The 22,045-nt window shown below is 41.8% G+C and overlaps 1 long non-coding RNA gene across 1 annotated transcript in view; it reads right to left on the reverse strand.

The window, feature by feature from the left end:
- Nucleotides 1–336: 336 nt before the first annotated feature.
- Nucleotides 337–22,045, reverse strand: part of LOC135698076 (uncharacterized) — a 34,786-nt gene continuing 13,077 nt past the window's right edge. The window contains exons 4-7 of the long non-coding RNA XR_010517458.1: nucleotides 12,160–12,639; nucleotides 11,752–12,083; nucleotides 669–1,006; nucleotides 337–592 (exon numbers count right to left, since the gene is read on the reverse strand). This is a non-coding gene — a long non-coding RNA (uncharacterized LOC135698076). The remainder of the gene's footprint in view (nucleotides 593–668; nucleotides 1,007–11,751; nucleotides 12,084–12,159; nucleotides 12,640–22,045) is intronic.

Here is a 22,045-nt window from a genome sequence, read left to right on the forward strand (position 1 = left end):
TAGAGCAAACTTGTCAATAAGTGTGGAAAAGTCTTAAAAAATCCATAAACGTATTTCCTATTTAGCATATATTTTGTCAGAGATCGATAGATAGTTCAAAACTAGAACCGATTCTTAGCTATCCCTCGCCAACAACGTTAAAAGAAGCATGAAGATTGATGGGAATCGTAGGTTCTACAAGCAACTTAAACAAAACTACAGTACCGTCCTGGCACTAATCACGAACCTAATAAAAAAAAAGTTGACAACTAAACTTATTGGGCCTGAAGAGGCAGACAAAGCATTTAATGAAATAAAAAGTGTACTCACTTTTCCACCAATCCTGAAAAATCCAGATTTCAATAGAATCTGATGCTTCCTTAGTGACCTCATTCTTTTCAAATTTGTTTCATCAGCTCAGAAGAAGTATTCTGCAACGGGACGATAATGCCTGGCTGTCAATTTGGCCATTGAAAAATTGCGCCATTACGTAGAGGGTACTCATTTATCACCGGACGCGCAATCCTTGAAATAGTTTAATTAAGTAAGCGTTGAGGGCAACTCAGCACGACTTGTTCCATGGGTCCTTAAACTGCAGCAGCATGATATAGTTCTAGAATACACAAAGGGAAATTAAATATTTTAGCACACGCGTTATCAAGAGCAGTAAATGAGGTAGATGTACTTACGGTGGACTTGAACATCAAAGTCAATTCTGCAAGTCAGCTGCACTTCAAAAGATCCTCGTTTTGAGTTGATATGCCGCCAAAAGCTGATCCTATTCAGATCCTCGACGACGAGCACAGTGTAACCCACTTTGGGTACTACAAAACGATGAGGGAAATCCGGGAAAAGCACTATTGGCCGCGTATGTGTGAGGAACTACAAAACGGCGAAACATCCACCTCAAATTGGGTCGTCCGAAGATAGCGTCGATGCCTTGGCAAGTTGTGTCCATCGACTATATGGGTCCATTCCCACGGTCCAAAAAAGTGAGTCGGGCTTTGGTGCAGCGATCAGAACGTACCTAAAAGAAAAAAAAAACAAACAGATCAGGATGAGAACCTACAGAAAATGCTTTATTTTTGTCAATTATGGAAGGAACTATATTAGCTCCGGAGACAAATAATCAAGAATGAACGAATTTGGAGAGAATGTGAATAATGAACCAAAGGAATTAAGTGATGAACAAAAGGAAATCTTGGAAAAAGCATACGAAAAATACGGGAAGTATTATAATTTGAGATCCACTGTAGAACCTATCGAATTTAAGGTGGGGAAACTGTATTGAAGAAAAACTATTTCCTTTCCAATAAAGCAAAAACTTTCAACGCAAAGCTGACAGACACGTATTCTCCTGCAAACACTATTATTCCTAAACTAGGTTCGAATTGTTATAAACTGGAGGATGTAAACGGACACAAACTAGGATTGCACAGATCAGCTGATCAGCAACATCCGGAATTAAAACGACTAAATCCTCATCACATTTTAACCACTAGGAATTCCGGCTGATTTGTAGATTCTAATAAGTACTCACCAGCAAGCACACTCCTGGTAAAAAATCACCTGACCTGTACAAGGAAGACCTCAACCATCCTACACCATTGTCCTTTACATTTTTATCAGTGTATGATGCGTCGTGAAAAAAGTTGACATTTCTATGAAGAAGAAAACATGCACGCCTACGTTGATCAAATTTTCCGATTTTCACGATTTTCACCCACTGCGCATCCCTTCCATAGTCGCTACCATAGCAACACCCTCGTAACCAAATTTTCACACGCCAGAAGTCTATATAAGGAAGCCTGCTGCTAAAAATCGTTAAGAGGCTTCTGAGGTGAATTCAAAGCGGACGTACGTTTGATAGCTCTCCCAATTTCTCCAATCAAGGCGGTTCAAGAAAAAATGTTTCCCAGTAAGATGAAAAATGGCCGCGATGCTCGGCAGACCCGGTCCAGTCGGAATGTTAGACCGGTGTCTTTGCCGGATTTCATGCGTGCCGACCCGGATGGTAAGCTAACGGCCATTTACCAGCGTATAAAAGCGGCTTCTTCAAAGCCGAAGCTGCCAAAAAGGCAGGATCGCTGGGAAATGCTTAAAAACTTACCGGTAACCGATGAGTATGACAATGTAAGGTCATCGGTCGGTGAGTATATCCGGGGGCCGTTTTTAGCATCTACTAGGAAACTAATGATTGGTGAGGGATTTGAGAGGAGCGGAATTACCCAGAATGCCTCAATCGCGGATAATGTTAAGGAAGATTTAGGTGATAATTGTGAGAGAGTAGGGTTAGAAATAAATGATGAATTAGGAGATAAGGTGGAAGAAAAGAAACTAAATTTTTGTGAGGAATTTAGGTGCAACAGAGCCGATGTAGATTCGGTTCTGACAGCAGGAATAGCCAGGGTACAGCAATGTACGACAACGGTAGCAGTGTTTGAAGCATACGCCAAGACACACCATGAACTTTTGGAGCGTGTGACGTATGTAGCGGACACTGCTAACGTTTATACGCAAACTACTTCTCCCAAACTGCAGCGTACTCAGTTGAATTTTGTGTATGCTGGATTTTGGGAGCACTGTACCCTGCGAGAAAATACAGGCATGCAAACCGAGGATGATCAAAATTTGACAGTTTCAAAGCAGCCTACTGTGCTGCTTGAAAAAATTTCCAGTGGGCCCAACCCAAATTTGGTAAAGAGAATGTTTAGCTGGAAATGTTTAGGATTGACTTTTTTGGTTTCGGCCATGGCCCTCGGTTTAATGGAAATTTCAAATTTCGTCTAGTAGTTTGGTATTCTTTTTTGTTATCAGATCGAGCTCACTGGTGGTCCAACGAATTTCATTAAAATTTCTTAGCTTCTCCGAGGTTTCCTGACGAGTAAAGGTGTTGTAGCCGGGTACTAATGAATACCTCGAGCTACCATTTTTACTACGAAGATTCCTCGGAACCCATTGACACCGGATAGGGCCTTTTTGGTGAATAAAATTCGTTTAGGAACCGTGCTTTCGAGCAAACCAATCGATGTGGCAGAATGCTATCATCGAAGATCTTTTTGTTTATGGAGTTCGAAGGACCACTACCGTGAGCTCGATCGTTGCATTTCAGAGTAGTAGTGATAGGGTTTAGATATAGTACCATATTTGTAGAAAAAAAATCAGTTAGATTGATAGGAGCTAGGGCAGGAGCACATATGTGATTGGCAGGGAATGTGGTGGGAGTTTAAAGGTACTGAAAAGTCAACCCTTTTGATGATTTTGATTGAAACTGAAAATCAGTTTCGATCGAAATTAGTAATAGAGGTGACTTTTCAGTACATTTAACGGGGCTTATCACATATGTGCTCCTTTTAGCTTGTTAGTTAGCTACCTCAAAATTTACCATTCACTTATAGTAGCTAGCTAGTAGAAAGAGTAGTATCATATTTCCCGGATTTTAATTTGAGATTGGGCCATTGATCAGTTTAACGTTTTCGGCAATATTTTCGTTTAAGAATTTTAAAAATAAGAAAGCTTTAAAAAATATATTGAAATGGGAATAATTTCTTCTTTGAGTGTTGATTGCGTTGTTTTATTTATTTTTTGTTTTTATCTTTTTTGTTTGCTTATTGTTGTTTTTTTAATATGATATTTGAATAAAGAAAACAATATTCCCATTAGCAAAATTTTGAATAAAGACATAACTTTTTCCGTTTTGAAAGCACATGATTTCATACTTTCATGTAAATGGTCCATTTTGGAAAATTAAGCTCCGGGAAATGTGATACCACCCTGAGAAGCATTTTTAATCAGTTAGGAGCTAGAACAGGAGCACATATGTGATTGGCAGGGTTTGTGGCGGGAGTTTAAGGGTACTGGATACTTTGTTCAGTACTTTTAACGGGGCCTCTCACATATGTGCTCCTTTATTCTTGAAACAAAGGATAGAAAGTAGATAGTTTGAGTGAAACTGTATTTAGTAGAAAAGAGCTAGGGTCGGAACAATAATTTAATGAGCAGGAAATGGAGTTCCATTTTTTTTTGTCGTTGTCAATTAAAATTTGTGCATTTCAGGGTACTATTTTCAAGTAAAAAATAATCCCATCCCATCTTTTGTATGAATGAAAGTGTATCAATTAAGCGGTGTTGCTTAATTTGGTTGAATTAAGTGTTTAAGGCTTCAAAAGATCCTGTTGACAAATGATAATTCAAATAGTATTACAAAACTAAAGCTAACCAAGACACCATTGTGGAATGCTCTTCGGCAGGGGAACTATGCCATTAGCGCGAAGCATTTTTAAACCACTGATGCTGGCGCCAACTAGTATTGTCTTTACTATCTGGTTATCACTTGGTTCAATAGGATCAGATCCACCGTGATCACAAGATGGGTAAGTGTGTCAGATTTTGATCAGGAGGTAAGATCGATTCTACGTTTGATCGCATTCTTACTGGAGAAAATTATAAACATGGATTGCCACTATATCTTGTTCAGACCTCATACCAATTTGACGCTATACATCAGTTTAAGATAAATCCAATAAATTTGAATTTAACAACATTAAATTTCAGATGACGACGTTTCGTTTGAGCTTATTGTCAAAACCATCAAACCCAATCTCGTAAGTTCAATGTTAAAACTGGTGCACAATGGCAATGCATAAAATCGGTGAGTAAATAACCTAGCTCTTACGTGAAGAAATGGAAGGACGAATGTCTAAGGTCGCACCTTTGAAACAAATAACTAAGCCCAGATTTAAGCTTTTCGTAGCACTAGAGAGGGTCTAGGATAAGAAAGAAGCGGACTGGTTGATTTTAAGCCAACCCAACTGTCAAAGCCAGAACCAATCGAGCAACGCACATTTTGATTGAAATGACAGTGTTGGTAGAAACCACTTAGGCATAGGGTGCCAAGGTCGTTTGTTTTGAATACGTTTCTCTCTTATCTTAAAACCCCTCTCTAAGTAGCACCTTTGGCTGTTGCGCTATAATAATAAAGGAACTCGTACCTTCGTCAGTCAAGATGCTGTTTAAACGAGAGATGCTCCGGTTCGACAGTCAACATTGTTCGGGTGGCTTGAATGTCCAAGTTCTGGATCAGCTTCAATGAACTTCAACTGGAAATGGAGAAGCGTTTGATCGTTTAGACAAGACTTGGTTGTAAATTTTTTTTATCTGAAGGTGTTTCCTAGCATTATATAAGAATTTAATTTATGAATAACCCTCCTGAGGTGATGATTACATGCGTAACCTGCAATCCAACTCTAGTGAGTGTAGGGTTACCATATGGTTTCCTAAAGGAGGACATGTCCTACTTTTCCAATAATTTTTCTACATCCTCCTTTTGCACGAAAATGTCCTCCTTTTAAATCCTTGCATTTTTTTTCCAGTAACATATTCATAAAATTGTTTTCAACGAGCGTTATTTGCAGAGCTTATTCGTTTAATTATGCCACAACCTCATCTTATCCAGCAAAAGCCATTCGGGTATATAAGACCTATTTTGATCTCACTCGATCTCTTGCGATCAATACCACAATGTACCCTTCCTTATCATTAGTCTTCGGATAACGAGAGAAGAGAATTTTGAATAGGCCTTTTGCTCTCTTATCAATCCACTGAATTCGCATTTATTACTATTACACGAACCAGAATTGTATCAGTCAAAAATAAACCTAAAATTAGAGGTGTGTAATAAATACAATTGAAGTTAAATAAAGTAACCTTTCTCTAAACGATAATTCAGTCGCGATTTTTCTAGTGTCTAATCCGAGCGTCTCGTAAGTGCCCGCGTCAACATTGTTGGTCCTTCGAGCCGGATCAACCATGAGAAATGCGGACCATAGTGCAATAATTGAAGCAATTAGGATCGCGCGTGAGTTTTCGATCACAGTTCTACTGTATAGAGCCTGTGGATCAACGCGGGTCAAAGTTAAAAGAACAATAAGTGCGCGGAAGATCACGTAATTAAACGTGATCTCGGAAGAATTTTGTAATCATTGGGAGTTTGTCGGTCTACGAGGGAGAAAGCTCCAGGCAAGCAGACGGACATTGCGTGGGAACGTTATCTTGGCTTGGCTTGGCTTGTGCACCACTGGACAATAGTACAAAAAGGTGGACGTTGAACTGACGCCGTTCTGGGTGAAGCGGAGCAACCGAAACTACCGCATGCGAGTTGAAGCTTCGAGTGATAACGGGCTCATTTGAAATGAAATAAAAGGATTTTACGTTATTTGACTTATTGCATACAGCTTTTTGTGCAATTCCACTGAAGCAATTATCGATTTTTTGGATTCGTTTGCTTTCATCCCTGCTAGTTGAGGTTGCATATTGTGCTCTGGTGGTTCAGGTTGGTCACCTGTGTCGTATTGTTGTACGAAATATTGTTCGCTGGTTGAAGAATGGCTTGAACTTTGAGACAGCTGAGCCGCCAAGAACGCTTTTATTTGGATACGATGGCCAACTTGAAGCAGTTTATGGATCGTTTTGATGCGGATAGAGATAAGAACCAACTGGAGGGATGGAAGCAACGAATTGAGGTTTTTCATAGGAAGTCTTAAACTCGAACTACTGTTGGATGAAACAAAGGCGGCAAACGCGGACGAAACCATTTGTGATGAGGAAACGGAGAATAGCAATAGTCTCATTCGCCAGAAATTCAAACTCGACTATATCCTCACATCTAATTTCGTAACTAGCAAAATTCGCGCTCAAGCTCTGTCTGTCGTTAATGCGCCAAATCTACCCCAGTCCCGAATCAAACTCCCTGAAGTGAAGCTTCCAACTTTTGATGGATCCATTTTGGAATGGATCACATTTAGGGATAAATACAAATATCTGATTAATTCAAACACTCAATTATCGCAGATAGATAAGATGTTGCATCATTAACCAAGGATGCCAGAAAGGTTATTGAATCGATTGAGCTGACCGACGCAAACCACGCCGTTCCGTGGCAGTTGTTGGAGAAGCGGTTTGACAACAAAAAGTTAGTTGTTAAAACTTACATAGATTCACTTTTCACAATTGAAATGATGCGAGTCCCTTATGCGTCTTATCGACGATTTTGAGCGCAATTTGTGCCTAATCAACAAACTGGGCGTCCAAACGGATGGTTGGAGTGTGCTTCTATCCCACATGATCTGCTGTCGTCTTGATTCGTTCACCCCAAGGCAATGGGAAGCTCATCACAAATCTACTGAGGTCCCACAGTATCGGGAGCTTATCGATTTCCTGCGTACACATTTAATGGTTCTCCAGTCGTTGGCACCTTTGAAGTTTCGCTCATCTGATTCGCAGAAAGCCGTTGAAATCAACGAAGGTTAATACAATCCACACCATTACTAATTCGACGCCTGGTTTCTGTTCGTTCTGTTCGAAGTCTCCATACTCACCATTCAAGTGTGGCGTGTTCCAGAAGCTGGCCGTTTCCCAATGATATGACCAAGTGAAGAAAAAGAATCTTTGCATTAATTGTTTGTCCTCCTCTCATCTTTTGAAGGGCTGTTCGTCCTGCGGTTGGAGGGGTTGCAACCAGAAGAACCATACTATGCTACACCAACCTCCTAGCGATCGTTTGTCATTACAACAAAAACCCAATATAATTTTCGTTTCTGGTTCGAATTCCTCATTCTCGAACCAAACGAATTCCTCGAATTAGTCTTCTTCGCAATCTCGGTTGAATTTTGAATCGATTGAATCCCAGTCACCCTCAACCTCTGCCCAAACAACTAGCCTTGTTTCCACCACTCTCGTTGAAAGCACCCAAACCGTTCCTGCTACTGTTCTGCTGCAAACCGCAATCGTCAAGGTTTTCGGTTTCGATGGAGATGCCCAATGGGACAGAGCGTTGTTGGATCCTGCATCGAAACTTTGCATAGTCACCGAGAATATGGTTCAGAAGCTGCAGTTAAGTCGCTATCCTTATCGTCGAGAAATTGGAGGCATTGGCAACACTCTCGTCGTATCGTATCACGCTGCTGATGTTAGGATAGGGTCCCATTGCACCAAATATACTGTCGAAGAACCTGTCACATACTGAAGAAGATCACCCGTGAGCTTTCTGTCAACGTGGTTGATTCTTCCTGCTGGAACGTTCCATCTGGAATCACACTAGCAGATCCCAACTTCCATGAACCGGGACCAATAGATCTTCCAATAGATTTAGAACTGGTCCTAGAAGGATTCATCAAGCTGGGTCCTGAAAAGCCAGTTTTACAAAATACCGTTTTTGGCTGGGTAGCATCCGGTAAGATAGGGATTTATCATTCCCGTAACCAACTCAAAGTGGCTCACGTGTGCAGCCCAGAACCACTAGATAGTCACTTTCAACACTCTTCCGTCGTACTACCTGCCTCATCATGGCGTCGAGAAAGCTGATTGCACAACCACTAAATTGAGGGTAGTGTTCGATGCCTCTTGTCGGACGGACAGCGGAGTATCGCTTAATCAGGCGCGAATGGTTGCCGATTGCGAAAAAATGTACCGGCAACTTCTTCTTCACCCTGTTGACTGTCCACTACATCGCATTCGCTGGCGTTTCTCTTCCTCAGAACCGCTGAAAACCTTCGAGCTTACCACCGTCACCTACGGCACTGCCTCGGCGCCATATTTGGCTGCTAGGTGTCTTCTGGAGCTGTCTAAGCAAGGAGCTGATCTGTATCCTCATGCTGCTCTAGTCCTCTCGAAGGATTTTTATATGGACGATATGCTGACTGTGCAAACAGTTGCGAAATTGTGCAAACAGTTACGAAATCTGCAGAAATCTTCCGGGCTTAGCTTACGCAAATGTGCGTCCAACTCGACGGGCATCCTTTCGATCATACCACCCAAACTACGTGAAGAACGAGTAGTCCTTGCGTTGGATTCACCATCGACTATCAAAACCCTTGGACTAATATGGGAACCATAAACAGATTTGTTTCACTATTCCGTTCCCAAGTGGTCTCAATCGGACACAATCACCAGGCGCACTGTATTATCAGATACAGCAAAACTTTTCGATCCGCTTGGGCTGATTGGACCAGTGATAGTTCTAGCAAAAATCTTTGTTCAATCTCCCTGCGAACGTCTTGGGATGATCATCTCGACGAAAATAAACAGCAGCATTGGCTTTCCTTTCGTTGCAGTCTAAATGCACTTTCTTCAATCCCCGTACCTCGGTGGGCAGCACTTGCTACTGCACCCGTTAACATAGAACTTTATGGGTTTTGCGCTGCGTCGGAACGTGCTTACAGTGCCTGCCTATATGTTCGTACCGTTTCTAATGATGAAAGCATTTCGGTTCGTCTGCTGACTACGAAATCCAAGGTGGCACCTCTCGGAGATTCGAAGAAGCAGAAAAAGGTTAGTCCTCCCAGGTTGAAGTTGTCTGCGGCTCTTCTCTTGAGCCACTTGTACCACAAGGTGAACTCTAGCATCGCACTGAACTCTCAACCATTCTTCTGGTCGGACTCAACGATCACACTCCACTGGATCAACTCGGTTCCGTCAAGGTGGAAAACTTTTGTTGCGAATCGAGTATCGGAAGTGCAACATCTAACAACCAATGGTGTCTGGGCTCACGTTTCGGGTATGGATAATCCAGCGGACATAATCTCTCGTGGAATTGAAGCAAGTCAGTTAGAGGAGTCGTCAGCCTGGTGGACGGGACCATCCTGGCTGCAACAACCATCCCGTTTCTGGCCTCCAGTCCTCCAAAGTGGCCTGCCTGAACTGACAGTGGAATCCCTCGAAGAACGATCGATATCGTTACCGGTCAGAGTTCACGAATCGAATGAAATATTCGGTCTACGCTCTACATTCCGTTCTCTACTTCGAATCTCTGAGATACTTCGTCGATTCATGCACAACTTTATACCGGAAAATCGATCTTCGCAAATATCAACCAACAAAATGCTATGGGGCAATTTTCATCTGCATTGTCACAAAAGCCATCCACATTGAGCTGGTTTACGATCTGTCGACAGCCGCCTTCATCGCGACAATACACCGTTTTATGTCTCGGAGAGGAAAACCACACATAATCCACTGTGACAACGCCCAAAACTTCAAGGGAACCCTCCGAGAGTTAGCAGAGCTGCGCAAAAAATTCTACTCGCAACAAAATAAAGCAGCAATGGTAAATCGTTGCGTTGGCGACGGGATCCAATTCAAATTCATACCACCCTGCAGTCCCAACTTTCCAGTGCCTGCGGGCCTCTAACCCCTGTAAGTATTTTTTTTCATTAAAATTTCAAAAAGTTGAAGATTTTTTTGTTCTCCTATATGCACCCTCGATCCATCGATGCCGACTCCAACCCCAACCACGAGTGCGCCCAACCAAGTGATGACCATCGAAAGCCGGTTACTATGACGATGACATCAATAGCAACGACCAACGATCGAGTACTGGTAGAGGAAACAGCTGATCAAGGATCAGACCGTGCGAAGGTCAACGACCCTTGCCGAGCAAAAGGATAATCAAAACAAACGACGTGGAGAGCGATCGACAACAACGAAGACGACCACACTCAAAAAATTTATCACATATCTAATGGATGAAAACCATGTGAATTTCACATAGCTTTCATGTGATCACATAGCTAAAAATCCCACCACAAAATCACATGAATATTATGCGGCCGATGAAATTCATATGAAAAATCATATAAAATTAACGTGATCGCATAAATGTTATGTGAAATTCAGATGAATTCCATTAATTTTGTTTATGGAAGAAAATCATTTGCGTTTCCAATGGAAGCTACATGACAACTATTTTCGGTGCAGATCATCCTTTATCATTTCACCTTCATGTCGGTTGAAAGGCTTCACCTTTCAACGGAGGCCAGCATATGTTAACGCAAACCCTAGCAATGGATACTCCTTAGTATATAAGACCTATATTGATCACACTCGATCACTTGCGATCAATACCAAGAATGTACTCTTCCTTATCATTAGCCTTCGGATAACGAGAGAAGAGAATCTTGAATATGCCTTTTGCTCTCTTATCAATCCACTGAATTCGCATATATTACTATACTCCGTGTAACGCGCGCGCTCGGTCACCCTATCGCACCTCTTGCCCACAGACTGGTAATGGGTGCAGTTGATATACTACAAATGTTTGTAAATATTGTAAACACACTTGAACTATTGACGTTATTTAATGTATTTTTCGTCTTGCATTTATCGAAAATGAAATTCACTATCAGTGACACTGTTCACGAATAGAATCCTCGCGTGATTATTTCTAATTCCCCTTCGTGTTAACTGCATCCCGGGTCCTGAGTATCGGCCAATCTATCCTGGCTTCAAAAGAGACATTTCTTTATAAAATCCGTAAGTAGCAACTTAACGACAAATCAAAAAATGATTAATAATGTTAGGAGTAAATAAAAAAAAATATATCTTAGATTTTTATTCCCCGATTCAGGGTTATGAGGCTCAGGTTTTTGTTTACCTGGATGACGTCACCTCTGAAACGTTAGAAGAACACTTGAAATTATTGAAAATGGTAGCGGAACGACTGAGTAGAGCAAACTTGTCCATAAGTATGGAAAAGTCCTAAAAAATCCATAAACGAATTTCCTATTTAGCATATATTTTGTCAGAGATCGATAGATAGTTCAAAACTAGAACCGATTCTTAGCTATCCCTCGCCAACAACGTTAAAACAAGCGATTTATACCAAACTACAGTACCATCCTGACACTAATCACGAACCTACTAAATAAGTTGAAAACTAAACTTATTGGGCCTGAAGAGGCAGACAAATCATTTAATGAAATAAAAAAGTGTACTCACTTCTCCACCAATCCTGAAGAATCCAGATTTTAATAGAATCTGACGCTTGTTTAGTGGTAGCGGAAACAGTTCTGGTACAGCATCTCTAATGAATGTAGGCGCCCAATCTCATTCTTTTCAAATATGTTTCTTCAACTCAGAGGAAGTAATCTGCAACGGGACACTAATGCCTGGCTGTAGATTTGGCCATTGGAAAATTCCGCCATTACGTAGGGGGTACTCATTTATAACTGGACGCGCAATCCTTGAAATAGTTAAATAAAGTAAGCGTCGAGGGCATCTCCGCACGACTTGTTGGATGGGCCCTTAAACTGCAGCAGCATGATATAGTTCTAGAATACACAAAGGGAAATTAAATATTTTAGCACACGCGTTATCAAGAGCAGTAAATGAGGTAGATGTACTTACGGTGGACTTGAACATCAAAGTCAATTCTGCAAGTCAGCTGCACTTCAAAAGATCCTCGTTTTGAGTTGATATGCCGCCAAAAGCTGATCCTATTCAGATCCTCGAAGACGAGCACAGTGTAACCCACTTTGGGTACTACAAAACGATGAGGGAAATCCGGGAAAAGCACTATTGGCCGCATATGTGTGAGAAACTGCAAAACGGCGAAACATCCACCTCAAATTGGGTCGTCCGAGAATAGCGTCGATGCCATGGCAAGTTGTGTCCATCGACTATATGGGTCCATTCCCACGGTCTAAAAGTTCAACACAACGCTGGGAGTCGTCACCTCTCACTTCGAAAAGTGTGTGGTCAAACAACCCATGTTTGTTTTTGGCATTCCGGAGCGGCTCACAGTTCAACCTTTTTGCTACTTGGTTGTCCAACAAATAATCCGACCGAACGGGTGAGTCGGGCTTTGGTGCAGCGATCAGAACGTACCTAAAAGAAAAAAAAAACAAACAGATCAGGATGAGAACCTACAGAAAATGCTTTATTTTTGTCAATTATGGAAGGAACTATATTAGCTCCGGAGACAAATAATCAAGAATGAACGAATTTGGAGAGAATGTGAATAATGAACCAAAGGAATTAAGTGATGAACAAAAGGAAATCTTCGAAAAAGCATACGAAAAATACGGGAAGTATTATAATTTGAGATCCACTGTAGAACCTATCGAATTTAAGGTGGGGAAACTGTATTGAAGAAAAACTATTTCCTTTCCAATAAAGCAAAAACTTTCAACGCAAAGCTGACAGACACGTATTCTCCTGCAAACACTATTATTCCTAAACTAGGTTCGAATTGTTATAAACTGGAGGATGTAAACGGACACAAACTAGGATTGCACAGATCAGCTGATCAGCAACATCCGGAATTAAAACGACTAAATCCTCATCACATTTTAACCACTAGGAATTCCGGCTGATTTGTAGATTCTAATAAGTACTCACCAGCAAGCACACTCCTGGTAAAAAATCACCTGACCTGTACAAGGAAGACCTCAACCATCCTACACCATTGTCCTTTACATTTTTATCAGTGTATGATGCGTCGTGAAAAAAGTTGACATTTCTATGAAGAAGAAAACATGCACGCCTACGTTGATCAAATTTTCCGATTTTCACGATTTTCACCCACTGCGCATCCCTTCCATAGTCGCTACCATAGCAACACCCTCGTAACCAAATTTTCACACGCCAGAAGTCTATATAAGGAAGCCTGCTGCTAAAAATCGTTAAGAGGCTTCTGAGGTGAATTCAAAGCGGACGTACGTTTGATAGCTCTCCCAATTTCTCCAATCAAGGCGGTTCAAGAAAAAATGTTTCCCAGTAAGATGAAAAATGGCCGCGATGCTCGGCAGACCCGGTCCAGTCGGAATGTTAGACCGGTGTCTTTGCCGGATTTCATGCGTGCCGACCCGGATGGTAAGCTAACGGCCATTTACCAGCGTATAAAAGCGGCTTCTTCAAAGCCGAAGCTGCCAAAAAGGCAGGATCGCTGGGAAATGCTTAAAAACTTACCGGTAACCGATGAGTATGACAATGTAAGGTCATCGGTCGGTGAGTATATCCGGGGGCCGTTTTTAGCATCTACTAGGAAACTAATGATTGGTGAGGGATTTGAGAGGAGCGGAATTACCCAGAATGCCTCAATCGCGGATAATGTTAAGGAAGATTTAGGTGATAATTGTGAGAGAGTAGGGTTAGAAATAAATGATGAATTAGGAGATAAGGTGGAAGAAAAGAAACTAAATTTTTGTGAGGAATTTAGGTGCAACAGAGCCGATGTAGATTCGGTTCTGACAGCAGGAATAGCCAGGGTACAGCAATGTACGACAACGGTAGCAGTGTTTGAAGCATACGCCAAGACACACCATGAACTTTTGGAGCGTGTGACGTATGTAGCGGACACTGCTAACGTTTATACGCAAACTACTTCTCCCAAACTGCAGCGTACTCAGTTGAATTTTGTGTATGCTGGATTTTGGGAGCACTGTACCCTGCGAGAAAATACAGGCATGCAAACCGAGGATGATCAAAATTTGACAGTTTCAAAGCAGCCTACTGTGCTGCTTGAAAAAATTTCCAGTGGGCCCAACCCAAATTTGGTAAAGAGAATGTTTAGCTGGAAATGTTTAGGATTGACTTTTTTGGTTTCGGCCATGGCCCTCGGTTTAATGGAAATTTCAAATTTCGTCTAGTAGTTTGGTATTCTTTTTTGTTATCAGATCGAGCTCACTGGTGGTCCAACGAATTTCATTAAAATTTCTTAGCTTCTCCGAGGTTTCCTGACGAGTAAAGGTGTTGTAGCCGGGTACTAATGAATACCTCGAGCTACCATTTTTACTACGAAGATTCCTCGGAACCCATTGACACCGGATAGGGACTTTTTGGTGAATAAAATTCGTTTAGGAACCGTGCTTTCGAGCAAACCAATCGATGTGGCAGAATGCTATCATCGAAGATCTTTTTGTTTATGGAGTTCGAAGGACCACTACCGTGAGCTCGATCGTTGCATTTCAGAGTAGTAGTGATAGGGTTTAGATATAGTACCATATTTGTAGAAAAAAAATCAGTTAGATTGATAGGAGCTAGGGCAGGAGCACATATGTGATTGGCAGGGAATGTGGTGGGAGTTTAAAGGTACTGAAAAGTCAACCCTTTTGATGATTTTGATTGAAACTGAAAATCAGTTTCGATCGAAATTAGTAATAGAGGTGACTTTTCAGTACATTTAACGGGGCTTATCACATATGTGCTCCTTTTAGCTTGTTAGTTAGCTACCTCAAAATTTACCATTCACTTATAGTAGCTAGCTAGTAGAAAGAGTAGTATCATATTTCCCGGATTTTAATTTGAGATTGGGCCATTGATCAGTTTAACGTTTTCGGCAATATTTTCGTTTAAGAATTTTAAAAATAAGAAAGCTTTAAAAAATATATTGAAATGGGAATAATTTCTTCTTTGAGTGTTGATTGCGTTGTTTTATTTATTTTTTGTTTTTATCTTTTTTGTTTGCTTATTGTTGTTTTTTTAATATGATATTTGAATAAAGAAAACAATATTCCCATTAGCAAAATTTTGAATAAAGACATAACTTTTTCCGTTTTGAAAGCACATGATTTCATACTTTCATGTAAATGGTCCATTTTGGAAAATTAAGCTCCGGGAAATGTGATACCACCCTGAGAAGCATTTTTAATCAGTTAGGAGCTAGAACAGGAGCACATATGTGATTGGCAGGGTTTGTGGCGGGAGTTTAAGGGTACTGGATACTTTGTTCAGTACTTTTAACGGGGCCTCTCACATATGTGCTCCTTTATTCTTGAAACAAAGGATAGAAAGTAGATAGTTTGAGTGAAACTGTATTTAGTAGAAAAGAGCTAGGGTCGGAACAATAATTTAATGAGCAGGAAATGGAGTTCCATTTTTTTTTGTCGTTGTCAATTAAAATTTGTGCATTTCAGGGTACTATTTTCAAGTAAAAAATAATCCCATCCCATCTTTTGTATGAATGAAAGTGTATCAATTAAGCGGTGTTGCTTAATTTGGTTGAATTAAGTGTTTAAGGCTTCAAAAGATCCTGTTGACAAATGATAATTCAAATAGTATTACAAAACTAAAGCTAACCAAGACACCATTGTGGAATGCTCTTCGGCAGGGGAACTATGCCATTAGCGCGAAGCATTTTTAAACCACTGATGCTGGCGCCAACTAGTATTGTCTTTACTATCTGGTTATCACTTGGTTCAATAGGATCAGATCCACCGTGATCACAAGATGGGTAAGTGTGTCAGATTTTGATCAGGAGGTAAGATCGATTCTACGTTTGATCGCATTCTTACTGGAGAAAATTATAAACATGGATTGCCACTATATCTTGTTCAGACCTCATACCAATTTGACGCTATACATCAGTTTAAGATAAATCCAATAAATTTGAATTTAACAACATTAAATTTCAGATGACGACGTTTCGTTTGAGCTTATTGTCAAAACCATCAAACCCAATCTCGTAAGTTCAATGTTAAAACTGGTGCACAATGGCAATGCATAAAATCGGTGAGTAAATAACCTAGCTCTTACGTGAAGAAATGGAAGGACGAATGTCTAAGGTCGCACCTTTGAAACAAATAACTAAGCCCAGATTTAAGCTTTTCGTAGCACTAGAGAGGGTCTAGGATAAGAAAGAAGCGGACTGGTTGATTTTAAGCCAACCCAACTGTCAAAGCCAGAACCAATCGAGCAACGCACATTTTGATTGAAATGACAGTGTTGGTAGAAACCACTTAGGCATAGGGTGCCAAGGTCGTTTGTTTTGAATACGTTTCTCTCTTATCTTAAAACCCCTCTCTAAGTAGCACCTTTGGCTGTTGCGCTATAATAATAAAGGAACTCGTACCTTCGTCAGTCAAGATGCTGTTTAAACGAGAGATGCTCCGGTTCGACAGTCAACATTGTTCGGGTGGCTTGAATGTCCAAGTTCTGGATCAGCTTCAATGAACTTCAACTGGAAATGGAGAAGCGTTTGATCGTTTAGACAAGACTTGGTTGTAAATTTTTTTTATCTGAAGGTGTTTCCTAGCATTATATAAGAATTTAATTTATGAATAACCCTCCTGAGGTGATGATTACATGCGTAACCTGCAATCCAACTCTAGTGAGTGTAGGGTTACCATATGGTTTCCTAAAGGAGGACATGTCCTACTTTTCCAATAATTTTTCTACATCCTCCTTTTGCACGAAAATGTCCTCCTTTTAAATCCTTGCATTTTTTTTCCAGTAACATATTCATAAAATTGTTTTCAACGAGCGTTATTTGCAGAGCTTATTCGTTTAATTATGCCACAACCTCATCTTATCCAGCAAAAGCCATTCGGGTATATAAGACCTATTTTGATCTCACTCGATCTCTTGCGATCAATACCACAATGTACCCTTCCTTATCATTAGTCTTCGGATAACGAGAGAAGAGAATTTTGAATAGGCCTTTTGCTCTCTTATCAATCCACTGAATTCGCATTTATTACTATTACACGAACCAGAATTGTATCAGTCAAAAATAAACCTAAAATTAGAGGTGTGTAATAAATACAATTGAAGTTAAATAAAGTAACCTTTCTCTAAACGATAATTCAGTCGCGATTTTTCTAGTGTCTAATCCGAGCGTCTCGTAAGTGCCCGCGTCAACATTGTTGGTCCTTCGAGCCGGATCAACCATGAGAAATGCGGACCATAGTGCAATAATTGAAGCAATTAGGATCGCGCGTGAGTTTTCGATCACAGTTCTACTGTATAGAGCCTGTGGATCAACGCGGGTCAAAGTTAAAAGAACAATAAGTGCGCGGAAGATCACGTAATTAAACGTGATCTCGGAAGAATTTTGTAATCATTGGGAGTTTGTCGGTCTACGAGGGAGAAAGCTCCAGGCAAGCAGACGGACATTGCGTGGGAACGTTATCTTGGCTTGGCTTGGCTTGTGCACCACTGGACAATAGTACAAAAAGGTGGACGTTGAACTGACGCCGTTCTGGGTGAAGCGGAGCAACCGAAACTACCGCATGCGAGTTGAAGCTTCGAGTGATAACGGGCTCATTTGAAATGAAATAAAAGGATTTTACGTTATTTGACTTATTGCATACAGCTTTTTGTGCAATTCCACTGAAGCAATTATCGATTTTTTGGATTCGTTTGCTTTCATCCCTGCTAGTTGAGGTTGCATATTGTGCTCTGGTGGTTCAGGTTGGTCACCTGTGTCGTATTGTTGTACGAAATATTGTTCGCTGGTTGAAGAATGGCTTGAACTTTGAGACAGCTGAGCCGCCAAGAACGCTTTTATTTGGATACGATGGCCAACTTGAAGCAGTTTATGGATCGTTTTGATGCGGATAGAGATAAGAACCAACTGGAGGGATGGAAGCAACGAATTGAGGTTTTTCATAGGAAGTCTTAAACTCGAACTACTGTTGGATGAAACAAAGGCGGCAAACGCGGACGAAACCATTTGTGATGAGGAAACGGAGAATAGCAATAGTCTCATTCGCCAGAAATTCAAACTCGACTATATCCTCACATCTAATTTCGTAACTAGCAAAATTCGCGCTCAAGCTCTGTCTGTCGTTAATGCGCCAAATCTACCCCAGTCCCGAATCAAACTCCCTGAAGTGAAGCTTCCAACTTTTGATGGATCCATTTTGGAATGGATCACATTTAGGGATAAATACAAATATCTGATTAATTCAAACACTCAATTATCGCAGATAGATAAGATGTTGCATCATTAACCAAGGATGCCAGAAAGGTTATTGAATCGATTGAGCTGACCGACGCAAACCACGCCGTTCCGTGGCAGTTGTTGGAGAAGCGGTTTGACAACAAAAAGTTAGTTGTTAAAACTTACATAGATTCACTTTTCACAATTGAAATGATGCGAGTCCCTTATGCGTCTTATCGACGATTTTGAGCGCAATTTGTGCCTAATCAACAAACTGGGCGTCCAAACGGATGGTTGGAGTGTGCTTCTATCCCACATGATCTGCTGTCGTCTTGATTCGTTCACCCCAAGGCAATGGGAAGCTCATCACAAATCTACTGAGGTCCCACAGTATCGGGAGCTTATCGATTTCCTGCGTACACATTTAATGGTTCTCCAGTCGTTGGCACCTTTGAAGTTTCGCTCATCTGATTCGCAGAAAGCCGTTGAAATCAACGAAGGTTAATACAATCCACACCATTACTAATTCGACGCCTGGTTTCTGTTCGTTCTGTTCGAAGTCTCCATACTCACCATTCAAGTGTGGCGTGTTCCAGAAGCTGGCCGTTTCCCAATGATTTGACCAAGTGAAGAAAAAGAATCTTTGCATTAATTGTTTGTCCTCCTCTCATCTTTTGAAGGGCTGTTCGTCCTGCGGTTGGAGGGGTTGCAACCAGAAGAACCATACTATGCTACACCAACCTCCTAGCGATCGTTTGTCATTACAACAAAAACCCAATATAATTTTCGTTTCTGGTTCGAATTCCTCATTCTCGAACCAAACGAATTCCTCGAATTAGTCTTCTTCGCAATCTCGGTTGAATTTTGAATCGATTGAATCCCAGTCACCCTCAACCTCTGCCCAAACAACTAGCCTTGTTTCCACCACTCTCGTTGAAAGCACCCAAACCGTTCCTGCTACTGTTCTGCTGCAAACCGCAATCGTCAAGGTTTTCGGTTTCGATGGAGATGCCCAATGGGACAGAGCGTTGTTGGATCCTGCATCGAAACTTTGCATAGTCACCGAGAATATGGTTCAGAAGCTGCAGTTAAGTCGCTATCCTTATCGTCGAGAAATTGGAGGCATTGGCAACACTCTCGTCGTATCGTATCACGCTGCTGATGTTAGGATAGGGTCCCATTGCACCAAATATACTGTCGAAGAACCTGTCACATACTGAAGAAGATCACCCGTGAGCTTTCTGTCAACGTGGTTGATTCTTCCTGCTGGAACGTTCCATCTGGAATCACACTAGCAGATCCCAACTTCCATGAACCGGGACCAATAGATCTTCCAATAGATTTAGAACTGGTCCTAGAAGGATTCATCAAGCTGGGTCCTGAAAAGCCAGTTTTACAAAATACCGTTTTTGGCTGGGTAGCATCCGGTAAGATAGGGATTTATCATTCCCGTAACCAACTCAAAGTGGCTCACGTGTGCAGCCCAGAACCACTAGATAGTCACTTTCAACACTCTTCCGTCGTACTACCTGCCTCATCATGGCGTCGAGAAAGCTGATTGCACAACCACTAAATTGAGGGTAGTGTTCGATGCCTCTTGTCGGACGGACAGCGGAGTATCGCTTAATCAGGCGCGAATGGTTGCCGATTGCGAAAAAATGTACCGGCAACTTCTTCTTCACCCTGTTGACTGTCCACTACATCGCATTCGCTGGCGTTTCTCTTCCTCAGAACCGCTGAAAACCTTCGAGCTTACCACCGTCACCTACGGCACTGCCTCGGCGCCATATTTGGCTGCTAGGTGTCTTCTGGAGCTGTCTAAGCAAGGAGCTGATCTGTATCCTCATGCTGCTCTAGTCCTCTCGAAGGATTTTTATATGGACGATATGCTGACTGTGCAAACAGTTGCGAAATTGTGCAAACAGTTACGAAATCTGCAGAAATCTTCCGGGCTTAGCTTACGCAAATGTGCGTCCAACTCGACGGGCATCCTTTCGATCATACCACCCAAACTACGTGAAGAACGAGTAGTCCTTGCGTTGGATTCACCATCGACTATCAAAACCCTTGGACTAATATGGGAACCATAAACAGATTTGTTTCACTATTCCGTTCCCAAGTGGTCTCAATCGGACACAATCACCAGGCGCACTGTATTATCAGATACAGCAAAACTTTTCGATCCGCTTGGGCTGATTGGACCAGTGATAGTTCTAGCAAAAATCTTTGTTCAATCTCCCTGCGAACGTCTTGGGATGATCATCTCGACGAAAATAAACAGCAGCATTGGCTTTCCTTTCGTTGCAGTCTAAATGCACTTTCTTCAATCCCCGTACCTCGGTGGGCAGCACTTGCTACTGCACCCGTTAACATAGAACTTTATGGGTTTTGCGCTGCGTCGGAACGTGCTTACAGTGCCTGCCTATATGTTCGTACCGTTTCTAATGATGAAAGCATTTCGGTTCGTCTGCTGACTACGAAATCCAAGGTGGCACCTCTCGGAGATTCGAAGAAGCAGAAAAAGGTTAGTCCTCCCAGGTTGAAGTTGTCTGCGGCTCTTCTCTTGAGCCACTTGTACCACAAGGTGAACTCTAGCATCGCACTGAACTCTCAACCATTCTTCTGGTCGGACTCAACGATCACACTCCACTGGATCAACTCGGTTCCGTCAAGGTGGAAAACTTTTGTTGCGAATCGAGTATCGGAAGTGCAACATCTAACAACCAATGGTGTCTGGGCTCACGTTTCGGGTATGGATAATCCAGCGGACATAATCTCTCGTGGAATTGAAGCAAGTCAGTTAGAGGAGTCGTCAGCCTGGTGGACGGGACCATCCTGGCTGCAACAACCATCCCGTTTCTGGCCTCCAGTCCTCCAAAGTGGCCTGCCTGAACTGACAGTGGAATCCCTCGAAGAACGATCGATATCGTTACCGGTCAGAGTTCACGAATCGAATGAAATATTCGGTCTACGCTCTACATTCCGTTCTCTACTTCGAATCTCTGAGATACTTCGTCGATTCATGCACAACTTTATACCGGAAAATCGATCTTCGCAAATATCAACCAACAAAATGCTATGGGGCAATTTTCATCTGCATTGTCACAAAAGCCATCCACATTGAGCTGGTTTACGATCTGTCGACAGCCGCCTTCATCGCGACAATACACCGTTTTATGTCTCGGAGAGGAAAACCACACATAATCCACTGTGACAACGCCCAAAACTTCAAGGGAACCCTCCGAGAGTTAGCAGAGCTGCGCAAAAAATTCTACTCGCAACAAAATAAAGCAGCAATGGTAAATCGTTGCGTTGGCGACGGGATCCAATTCAAATTCATACCACCCTGCAGTCCCAACTTTCCAGTGCCTGCGGGCCTCTAACCCCTGTAAGTATTTTTTTTCATTAAAATTTCAAAAAGTTGAAGATTTTTTTGTTCTCCTATATGCACCCTCGATCCATCGATGCCGACTCCAACCCCAACCACGAGTGCGCCCAACCAAGTGATGACCATCGAAAGCCGGTTACTATGACGATGACATCAATAGCAACGACCAACGATCGAGTACTGGTAGAGGAAACAGCTGATCAAGGATCAGACCGTGCGAAGGTCAACGACCCTTGCCGAGC

Source organism: Ochlerotatus camptorhynchus, unplaced genomic scaffold, assembly GCF_037179485.1.
Source record: "Ochlerotatus camptorhynchus isolate MF236.1 unplaced genomic scaffold, CSIRO-AGI_Acam_v1.1 ptg000082l, whole genome shotgun sequence".
Classification (NCBI taxonomy): Eukaryota; Metazoa; Arthropoda; class Insecta; order Diptera; family Culicidae; genus Ochlerotatus; species Ochlerotatus camptorhynchus.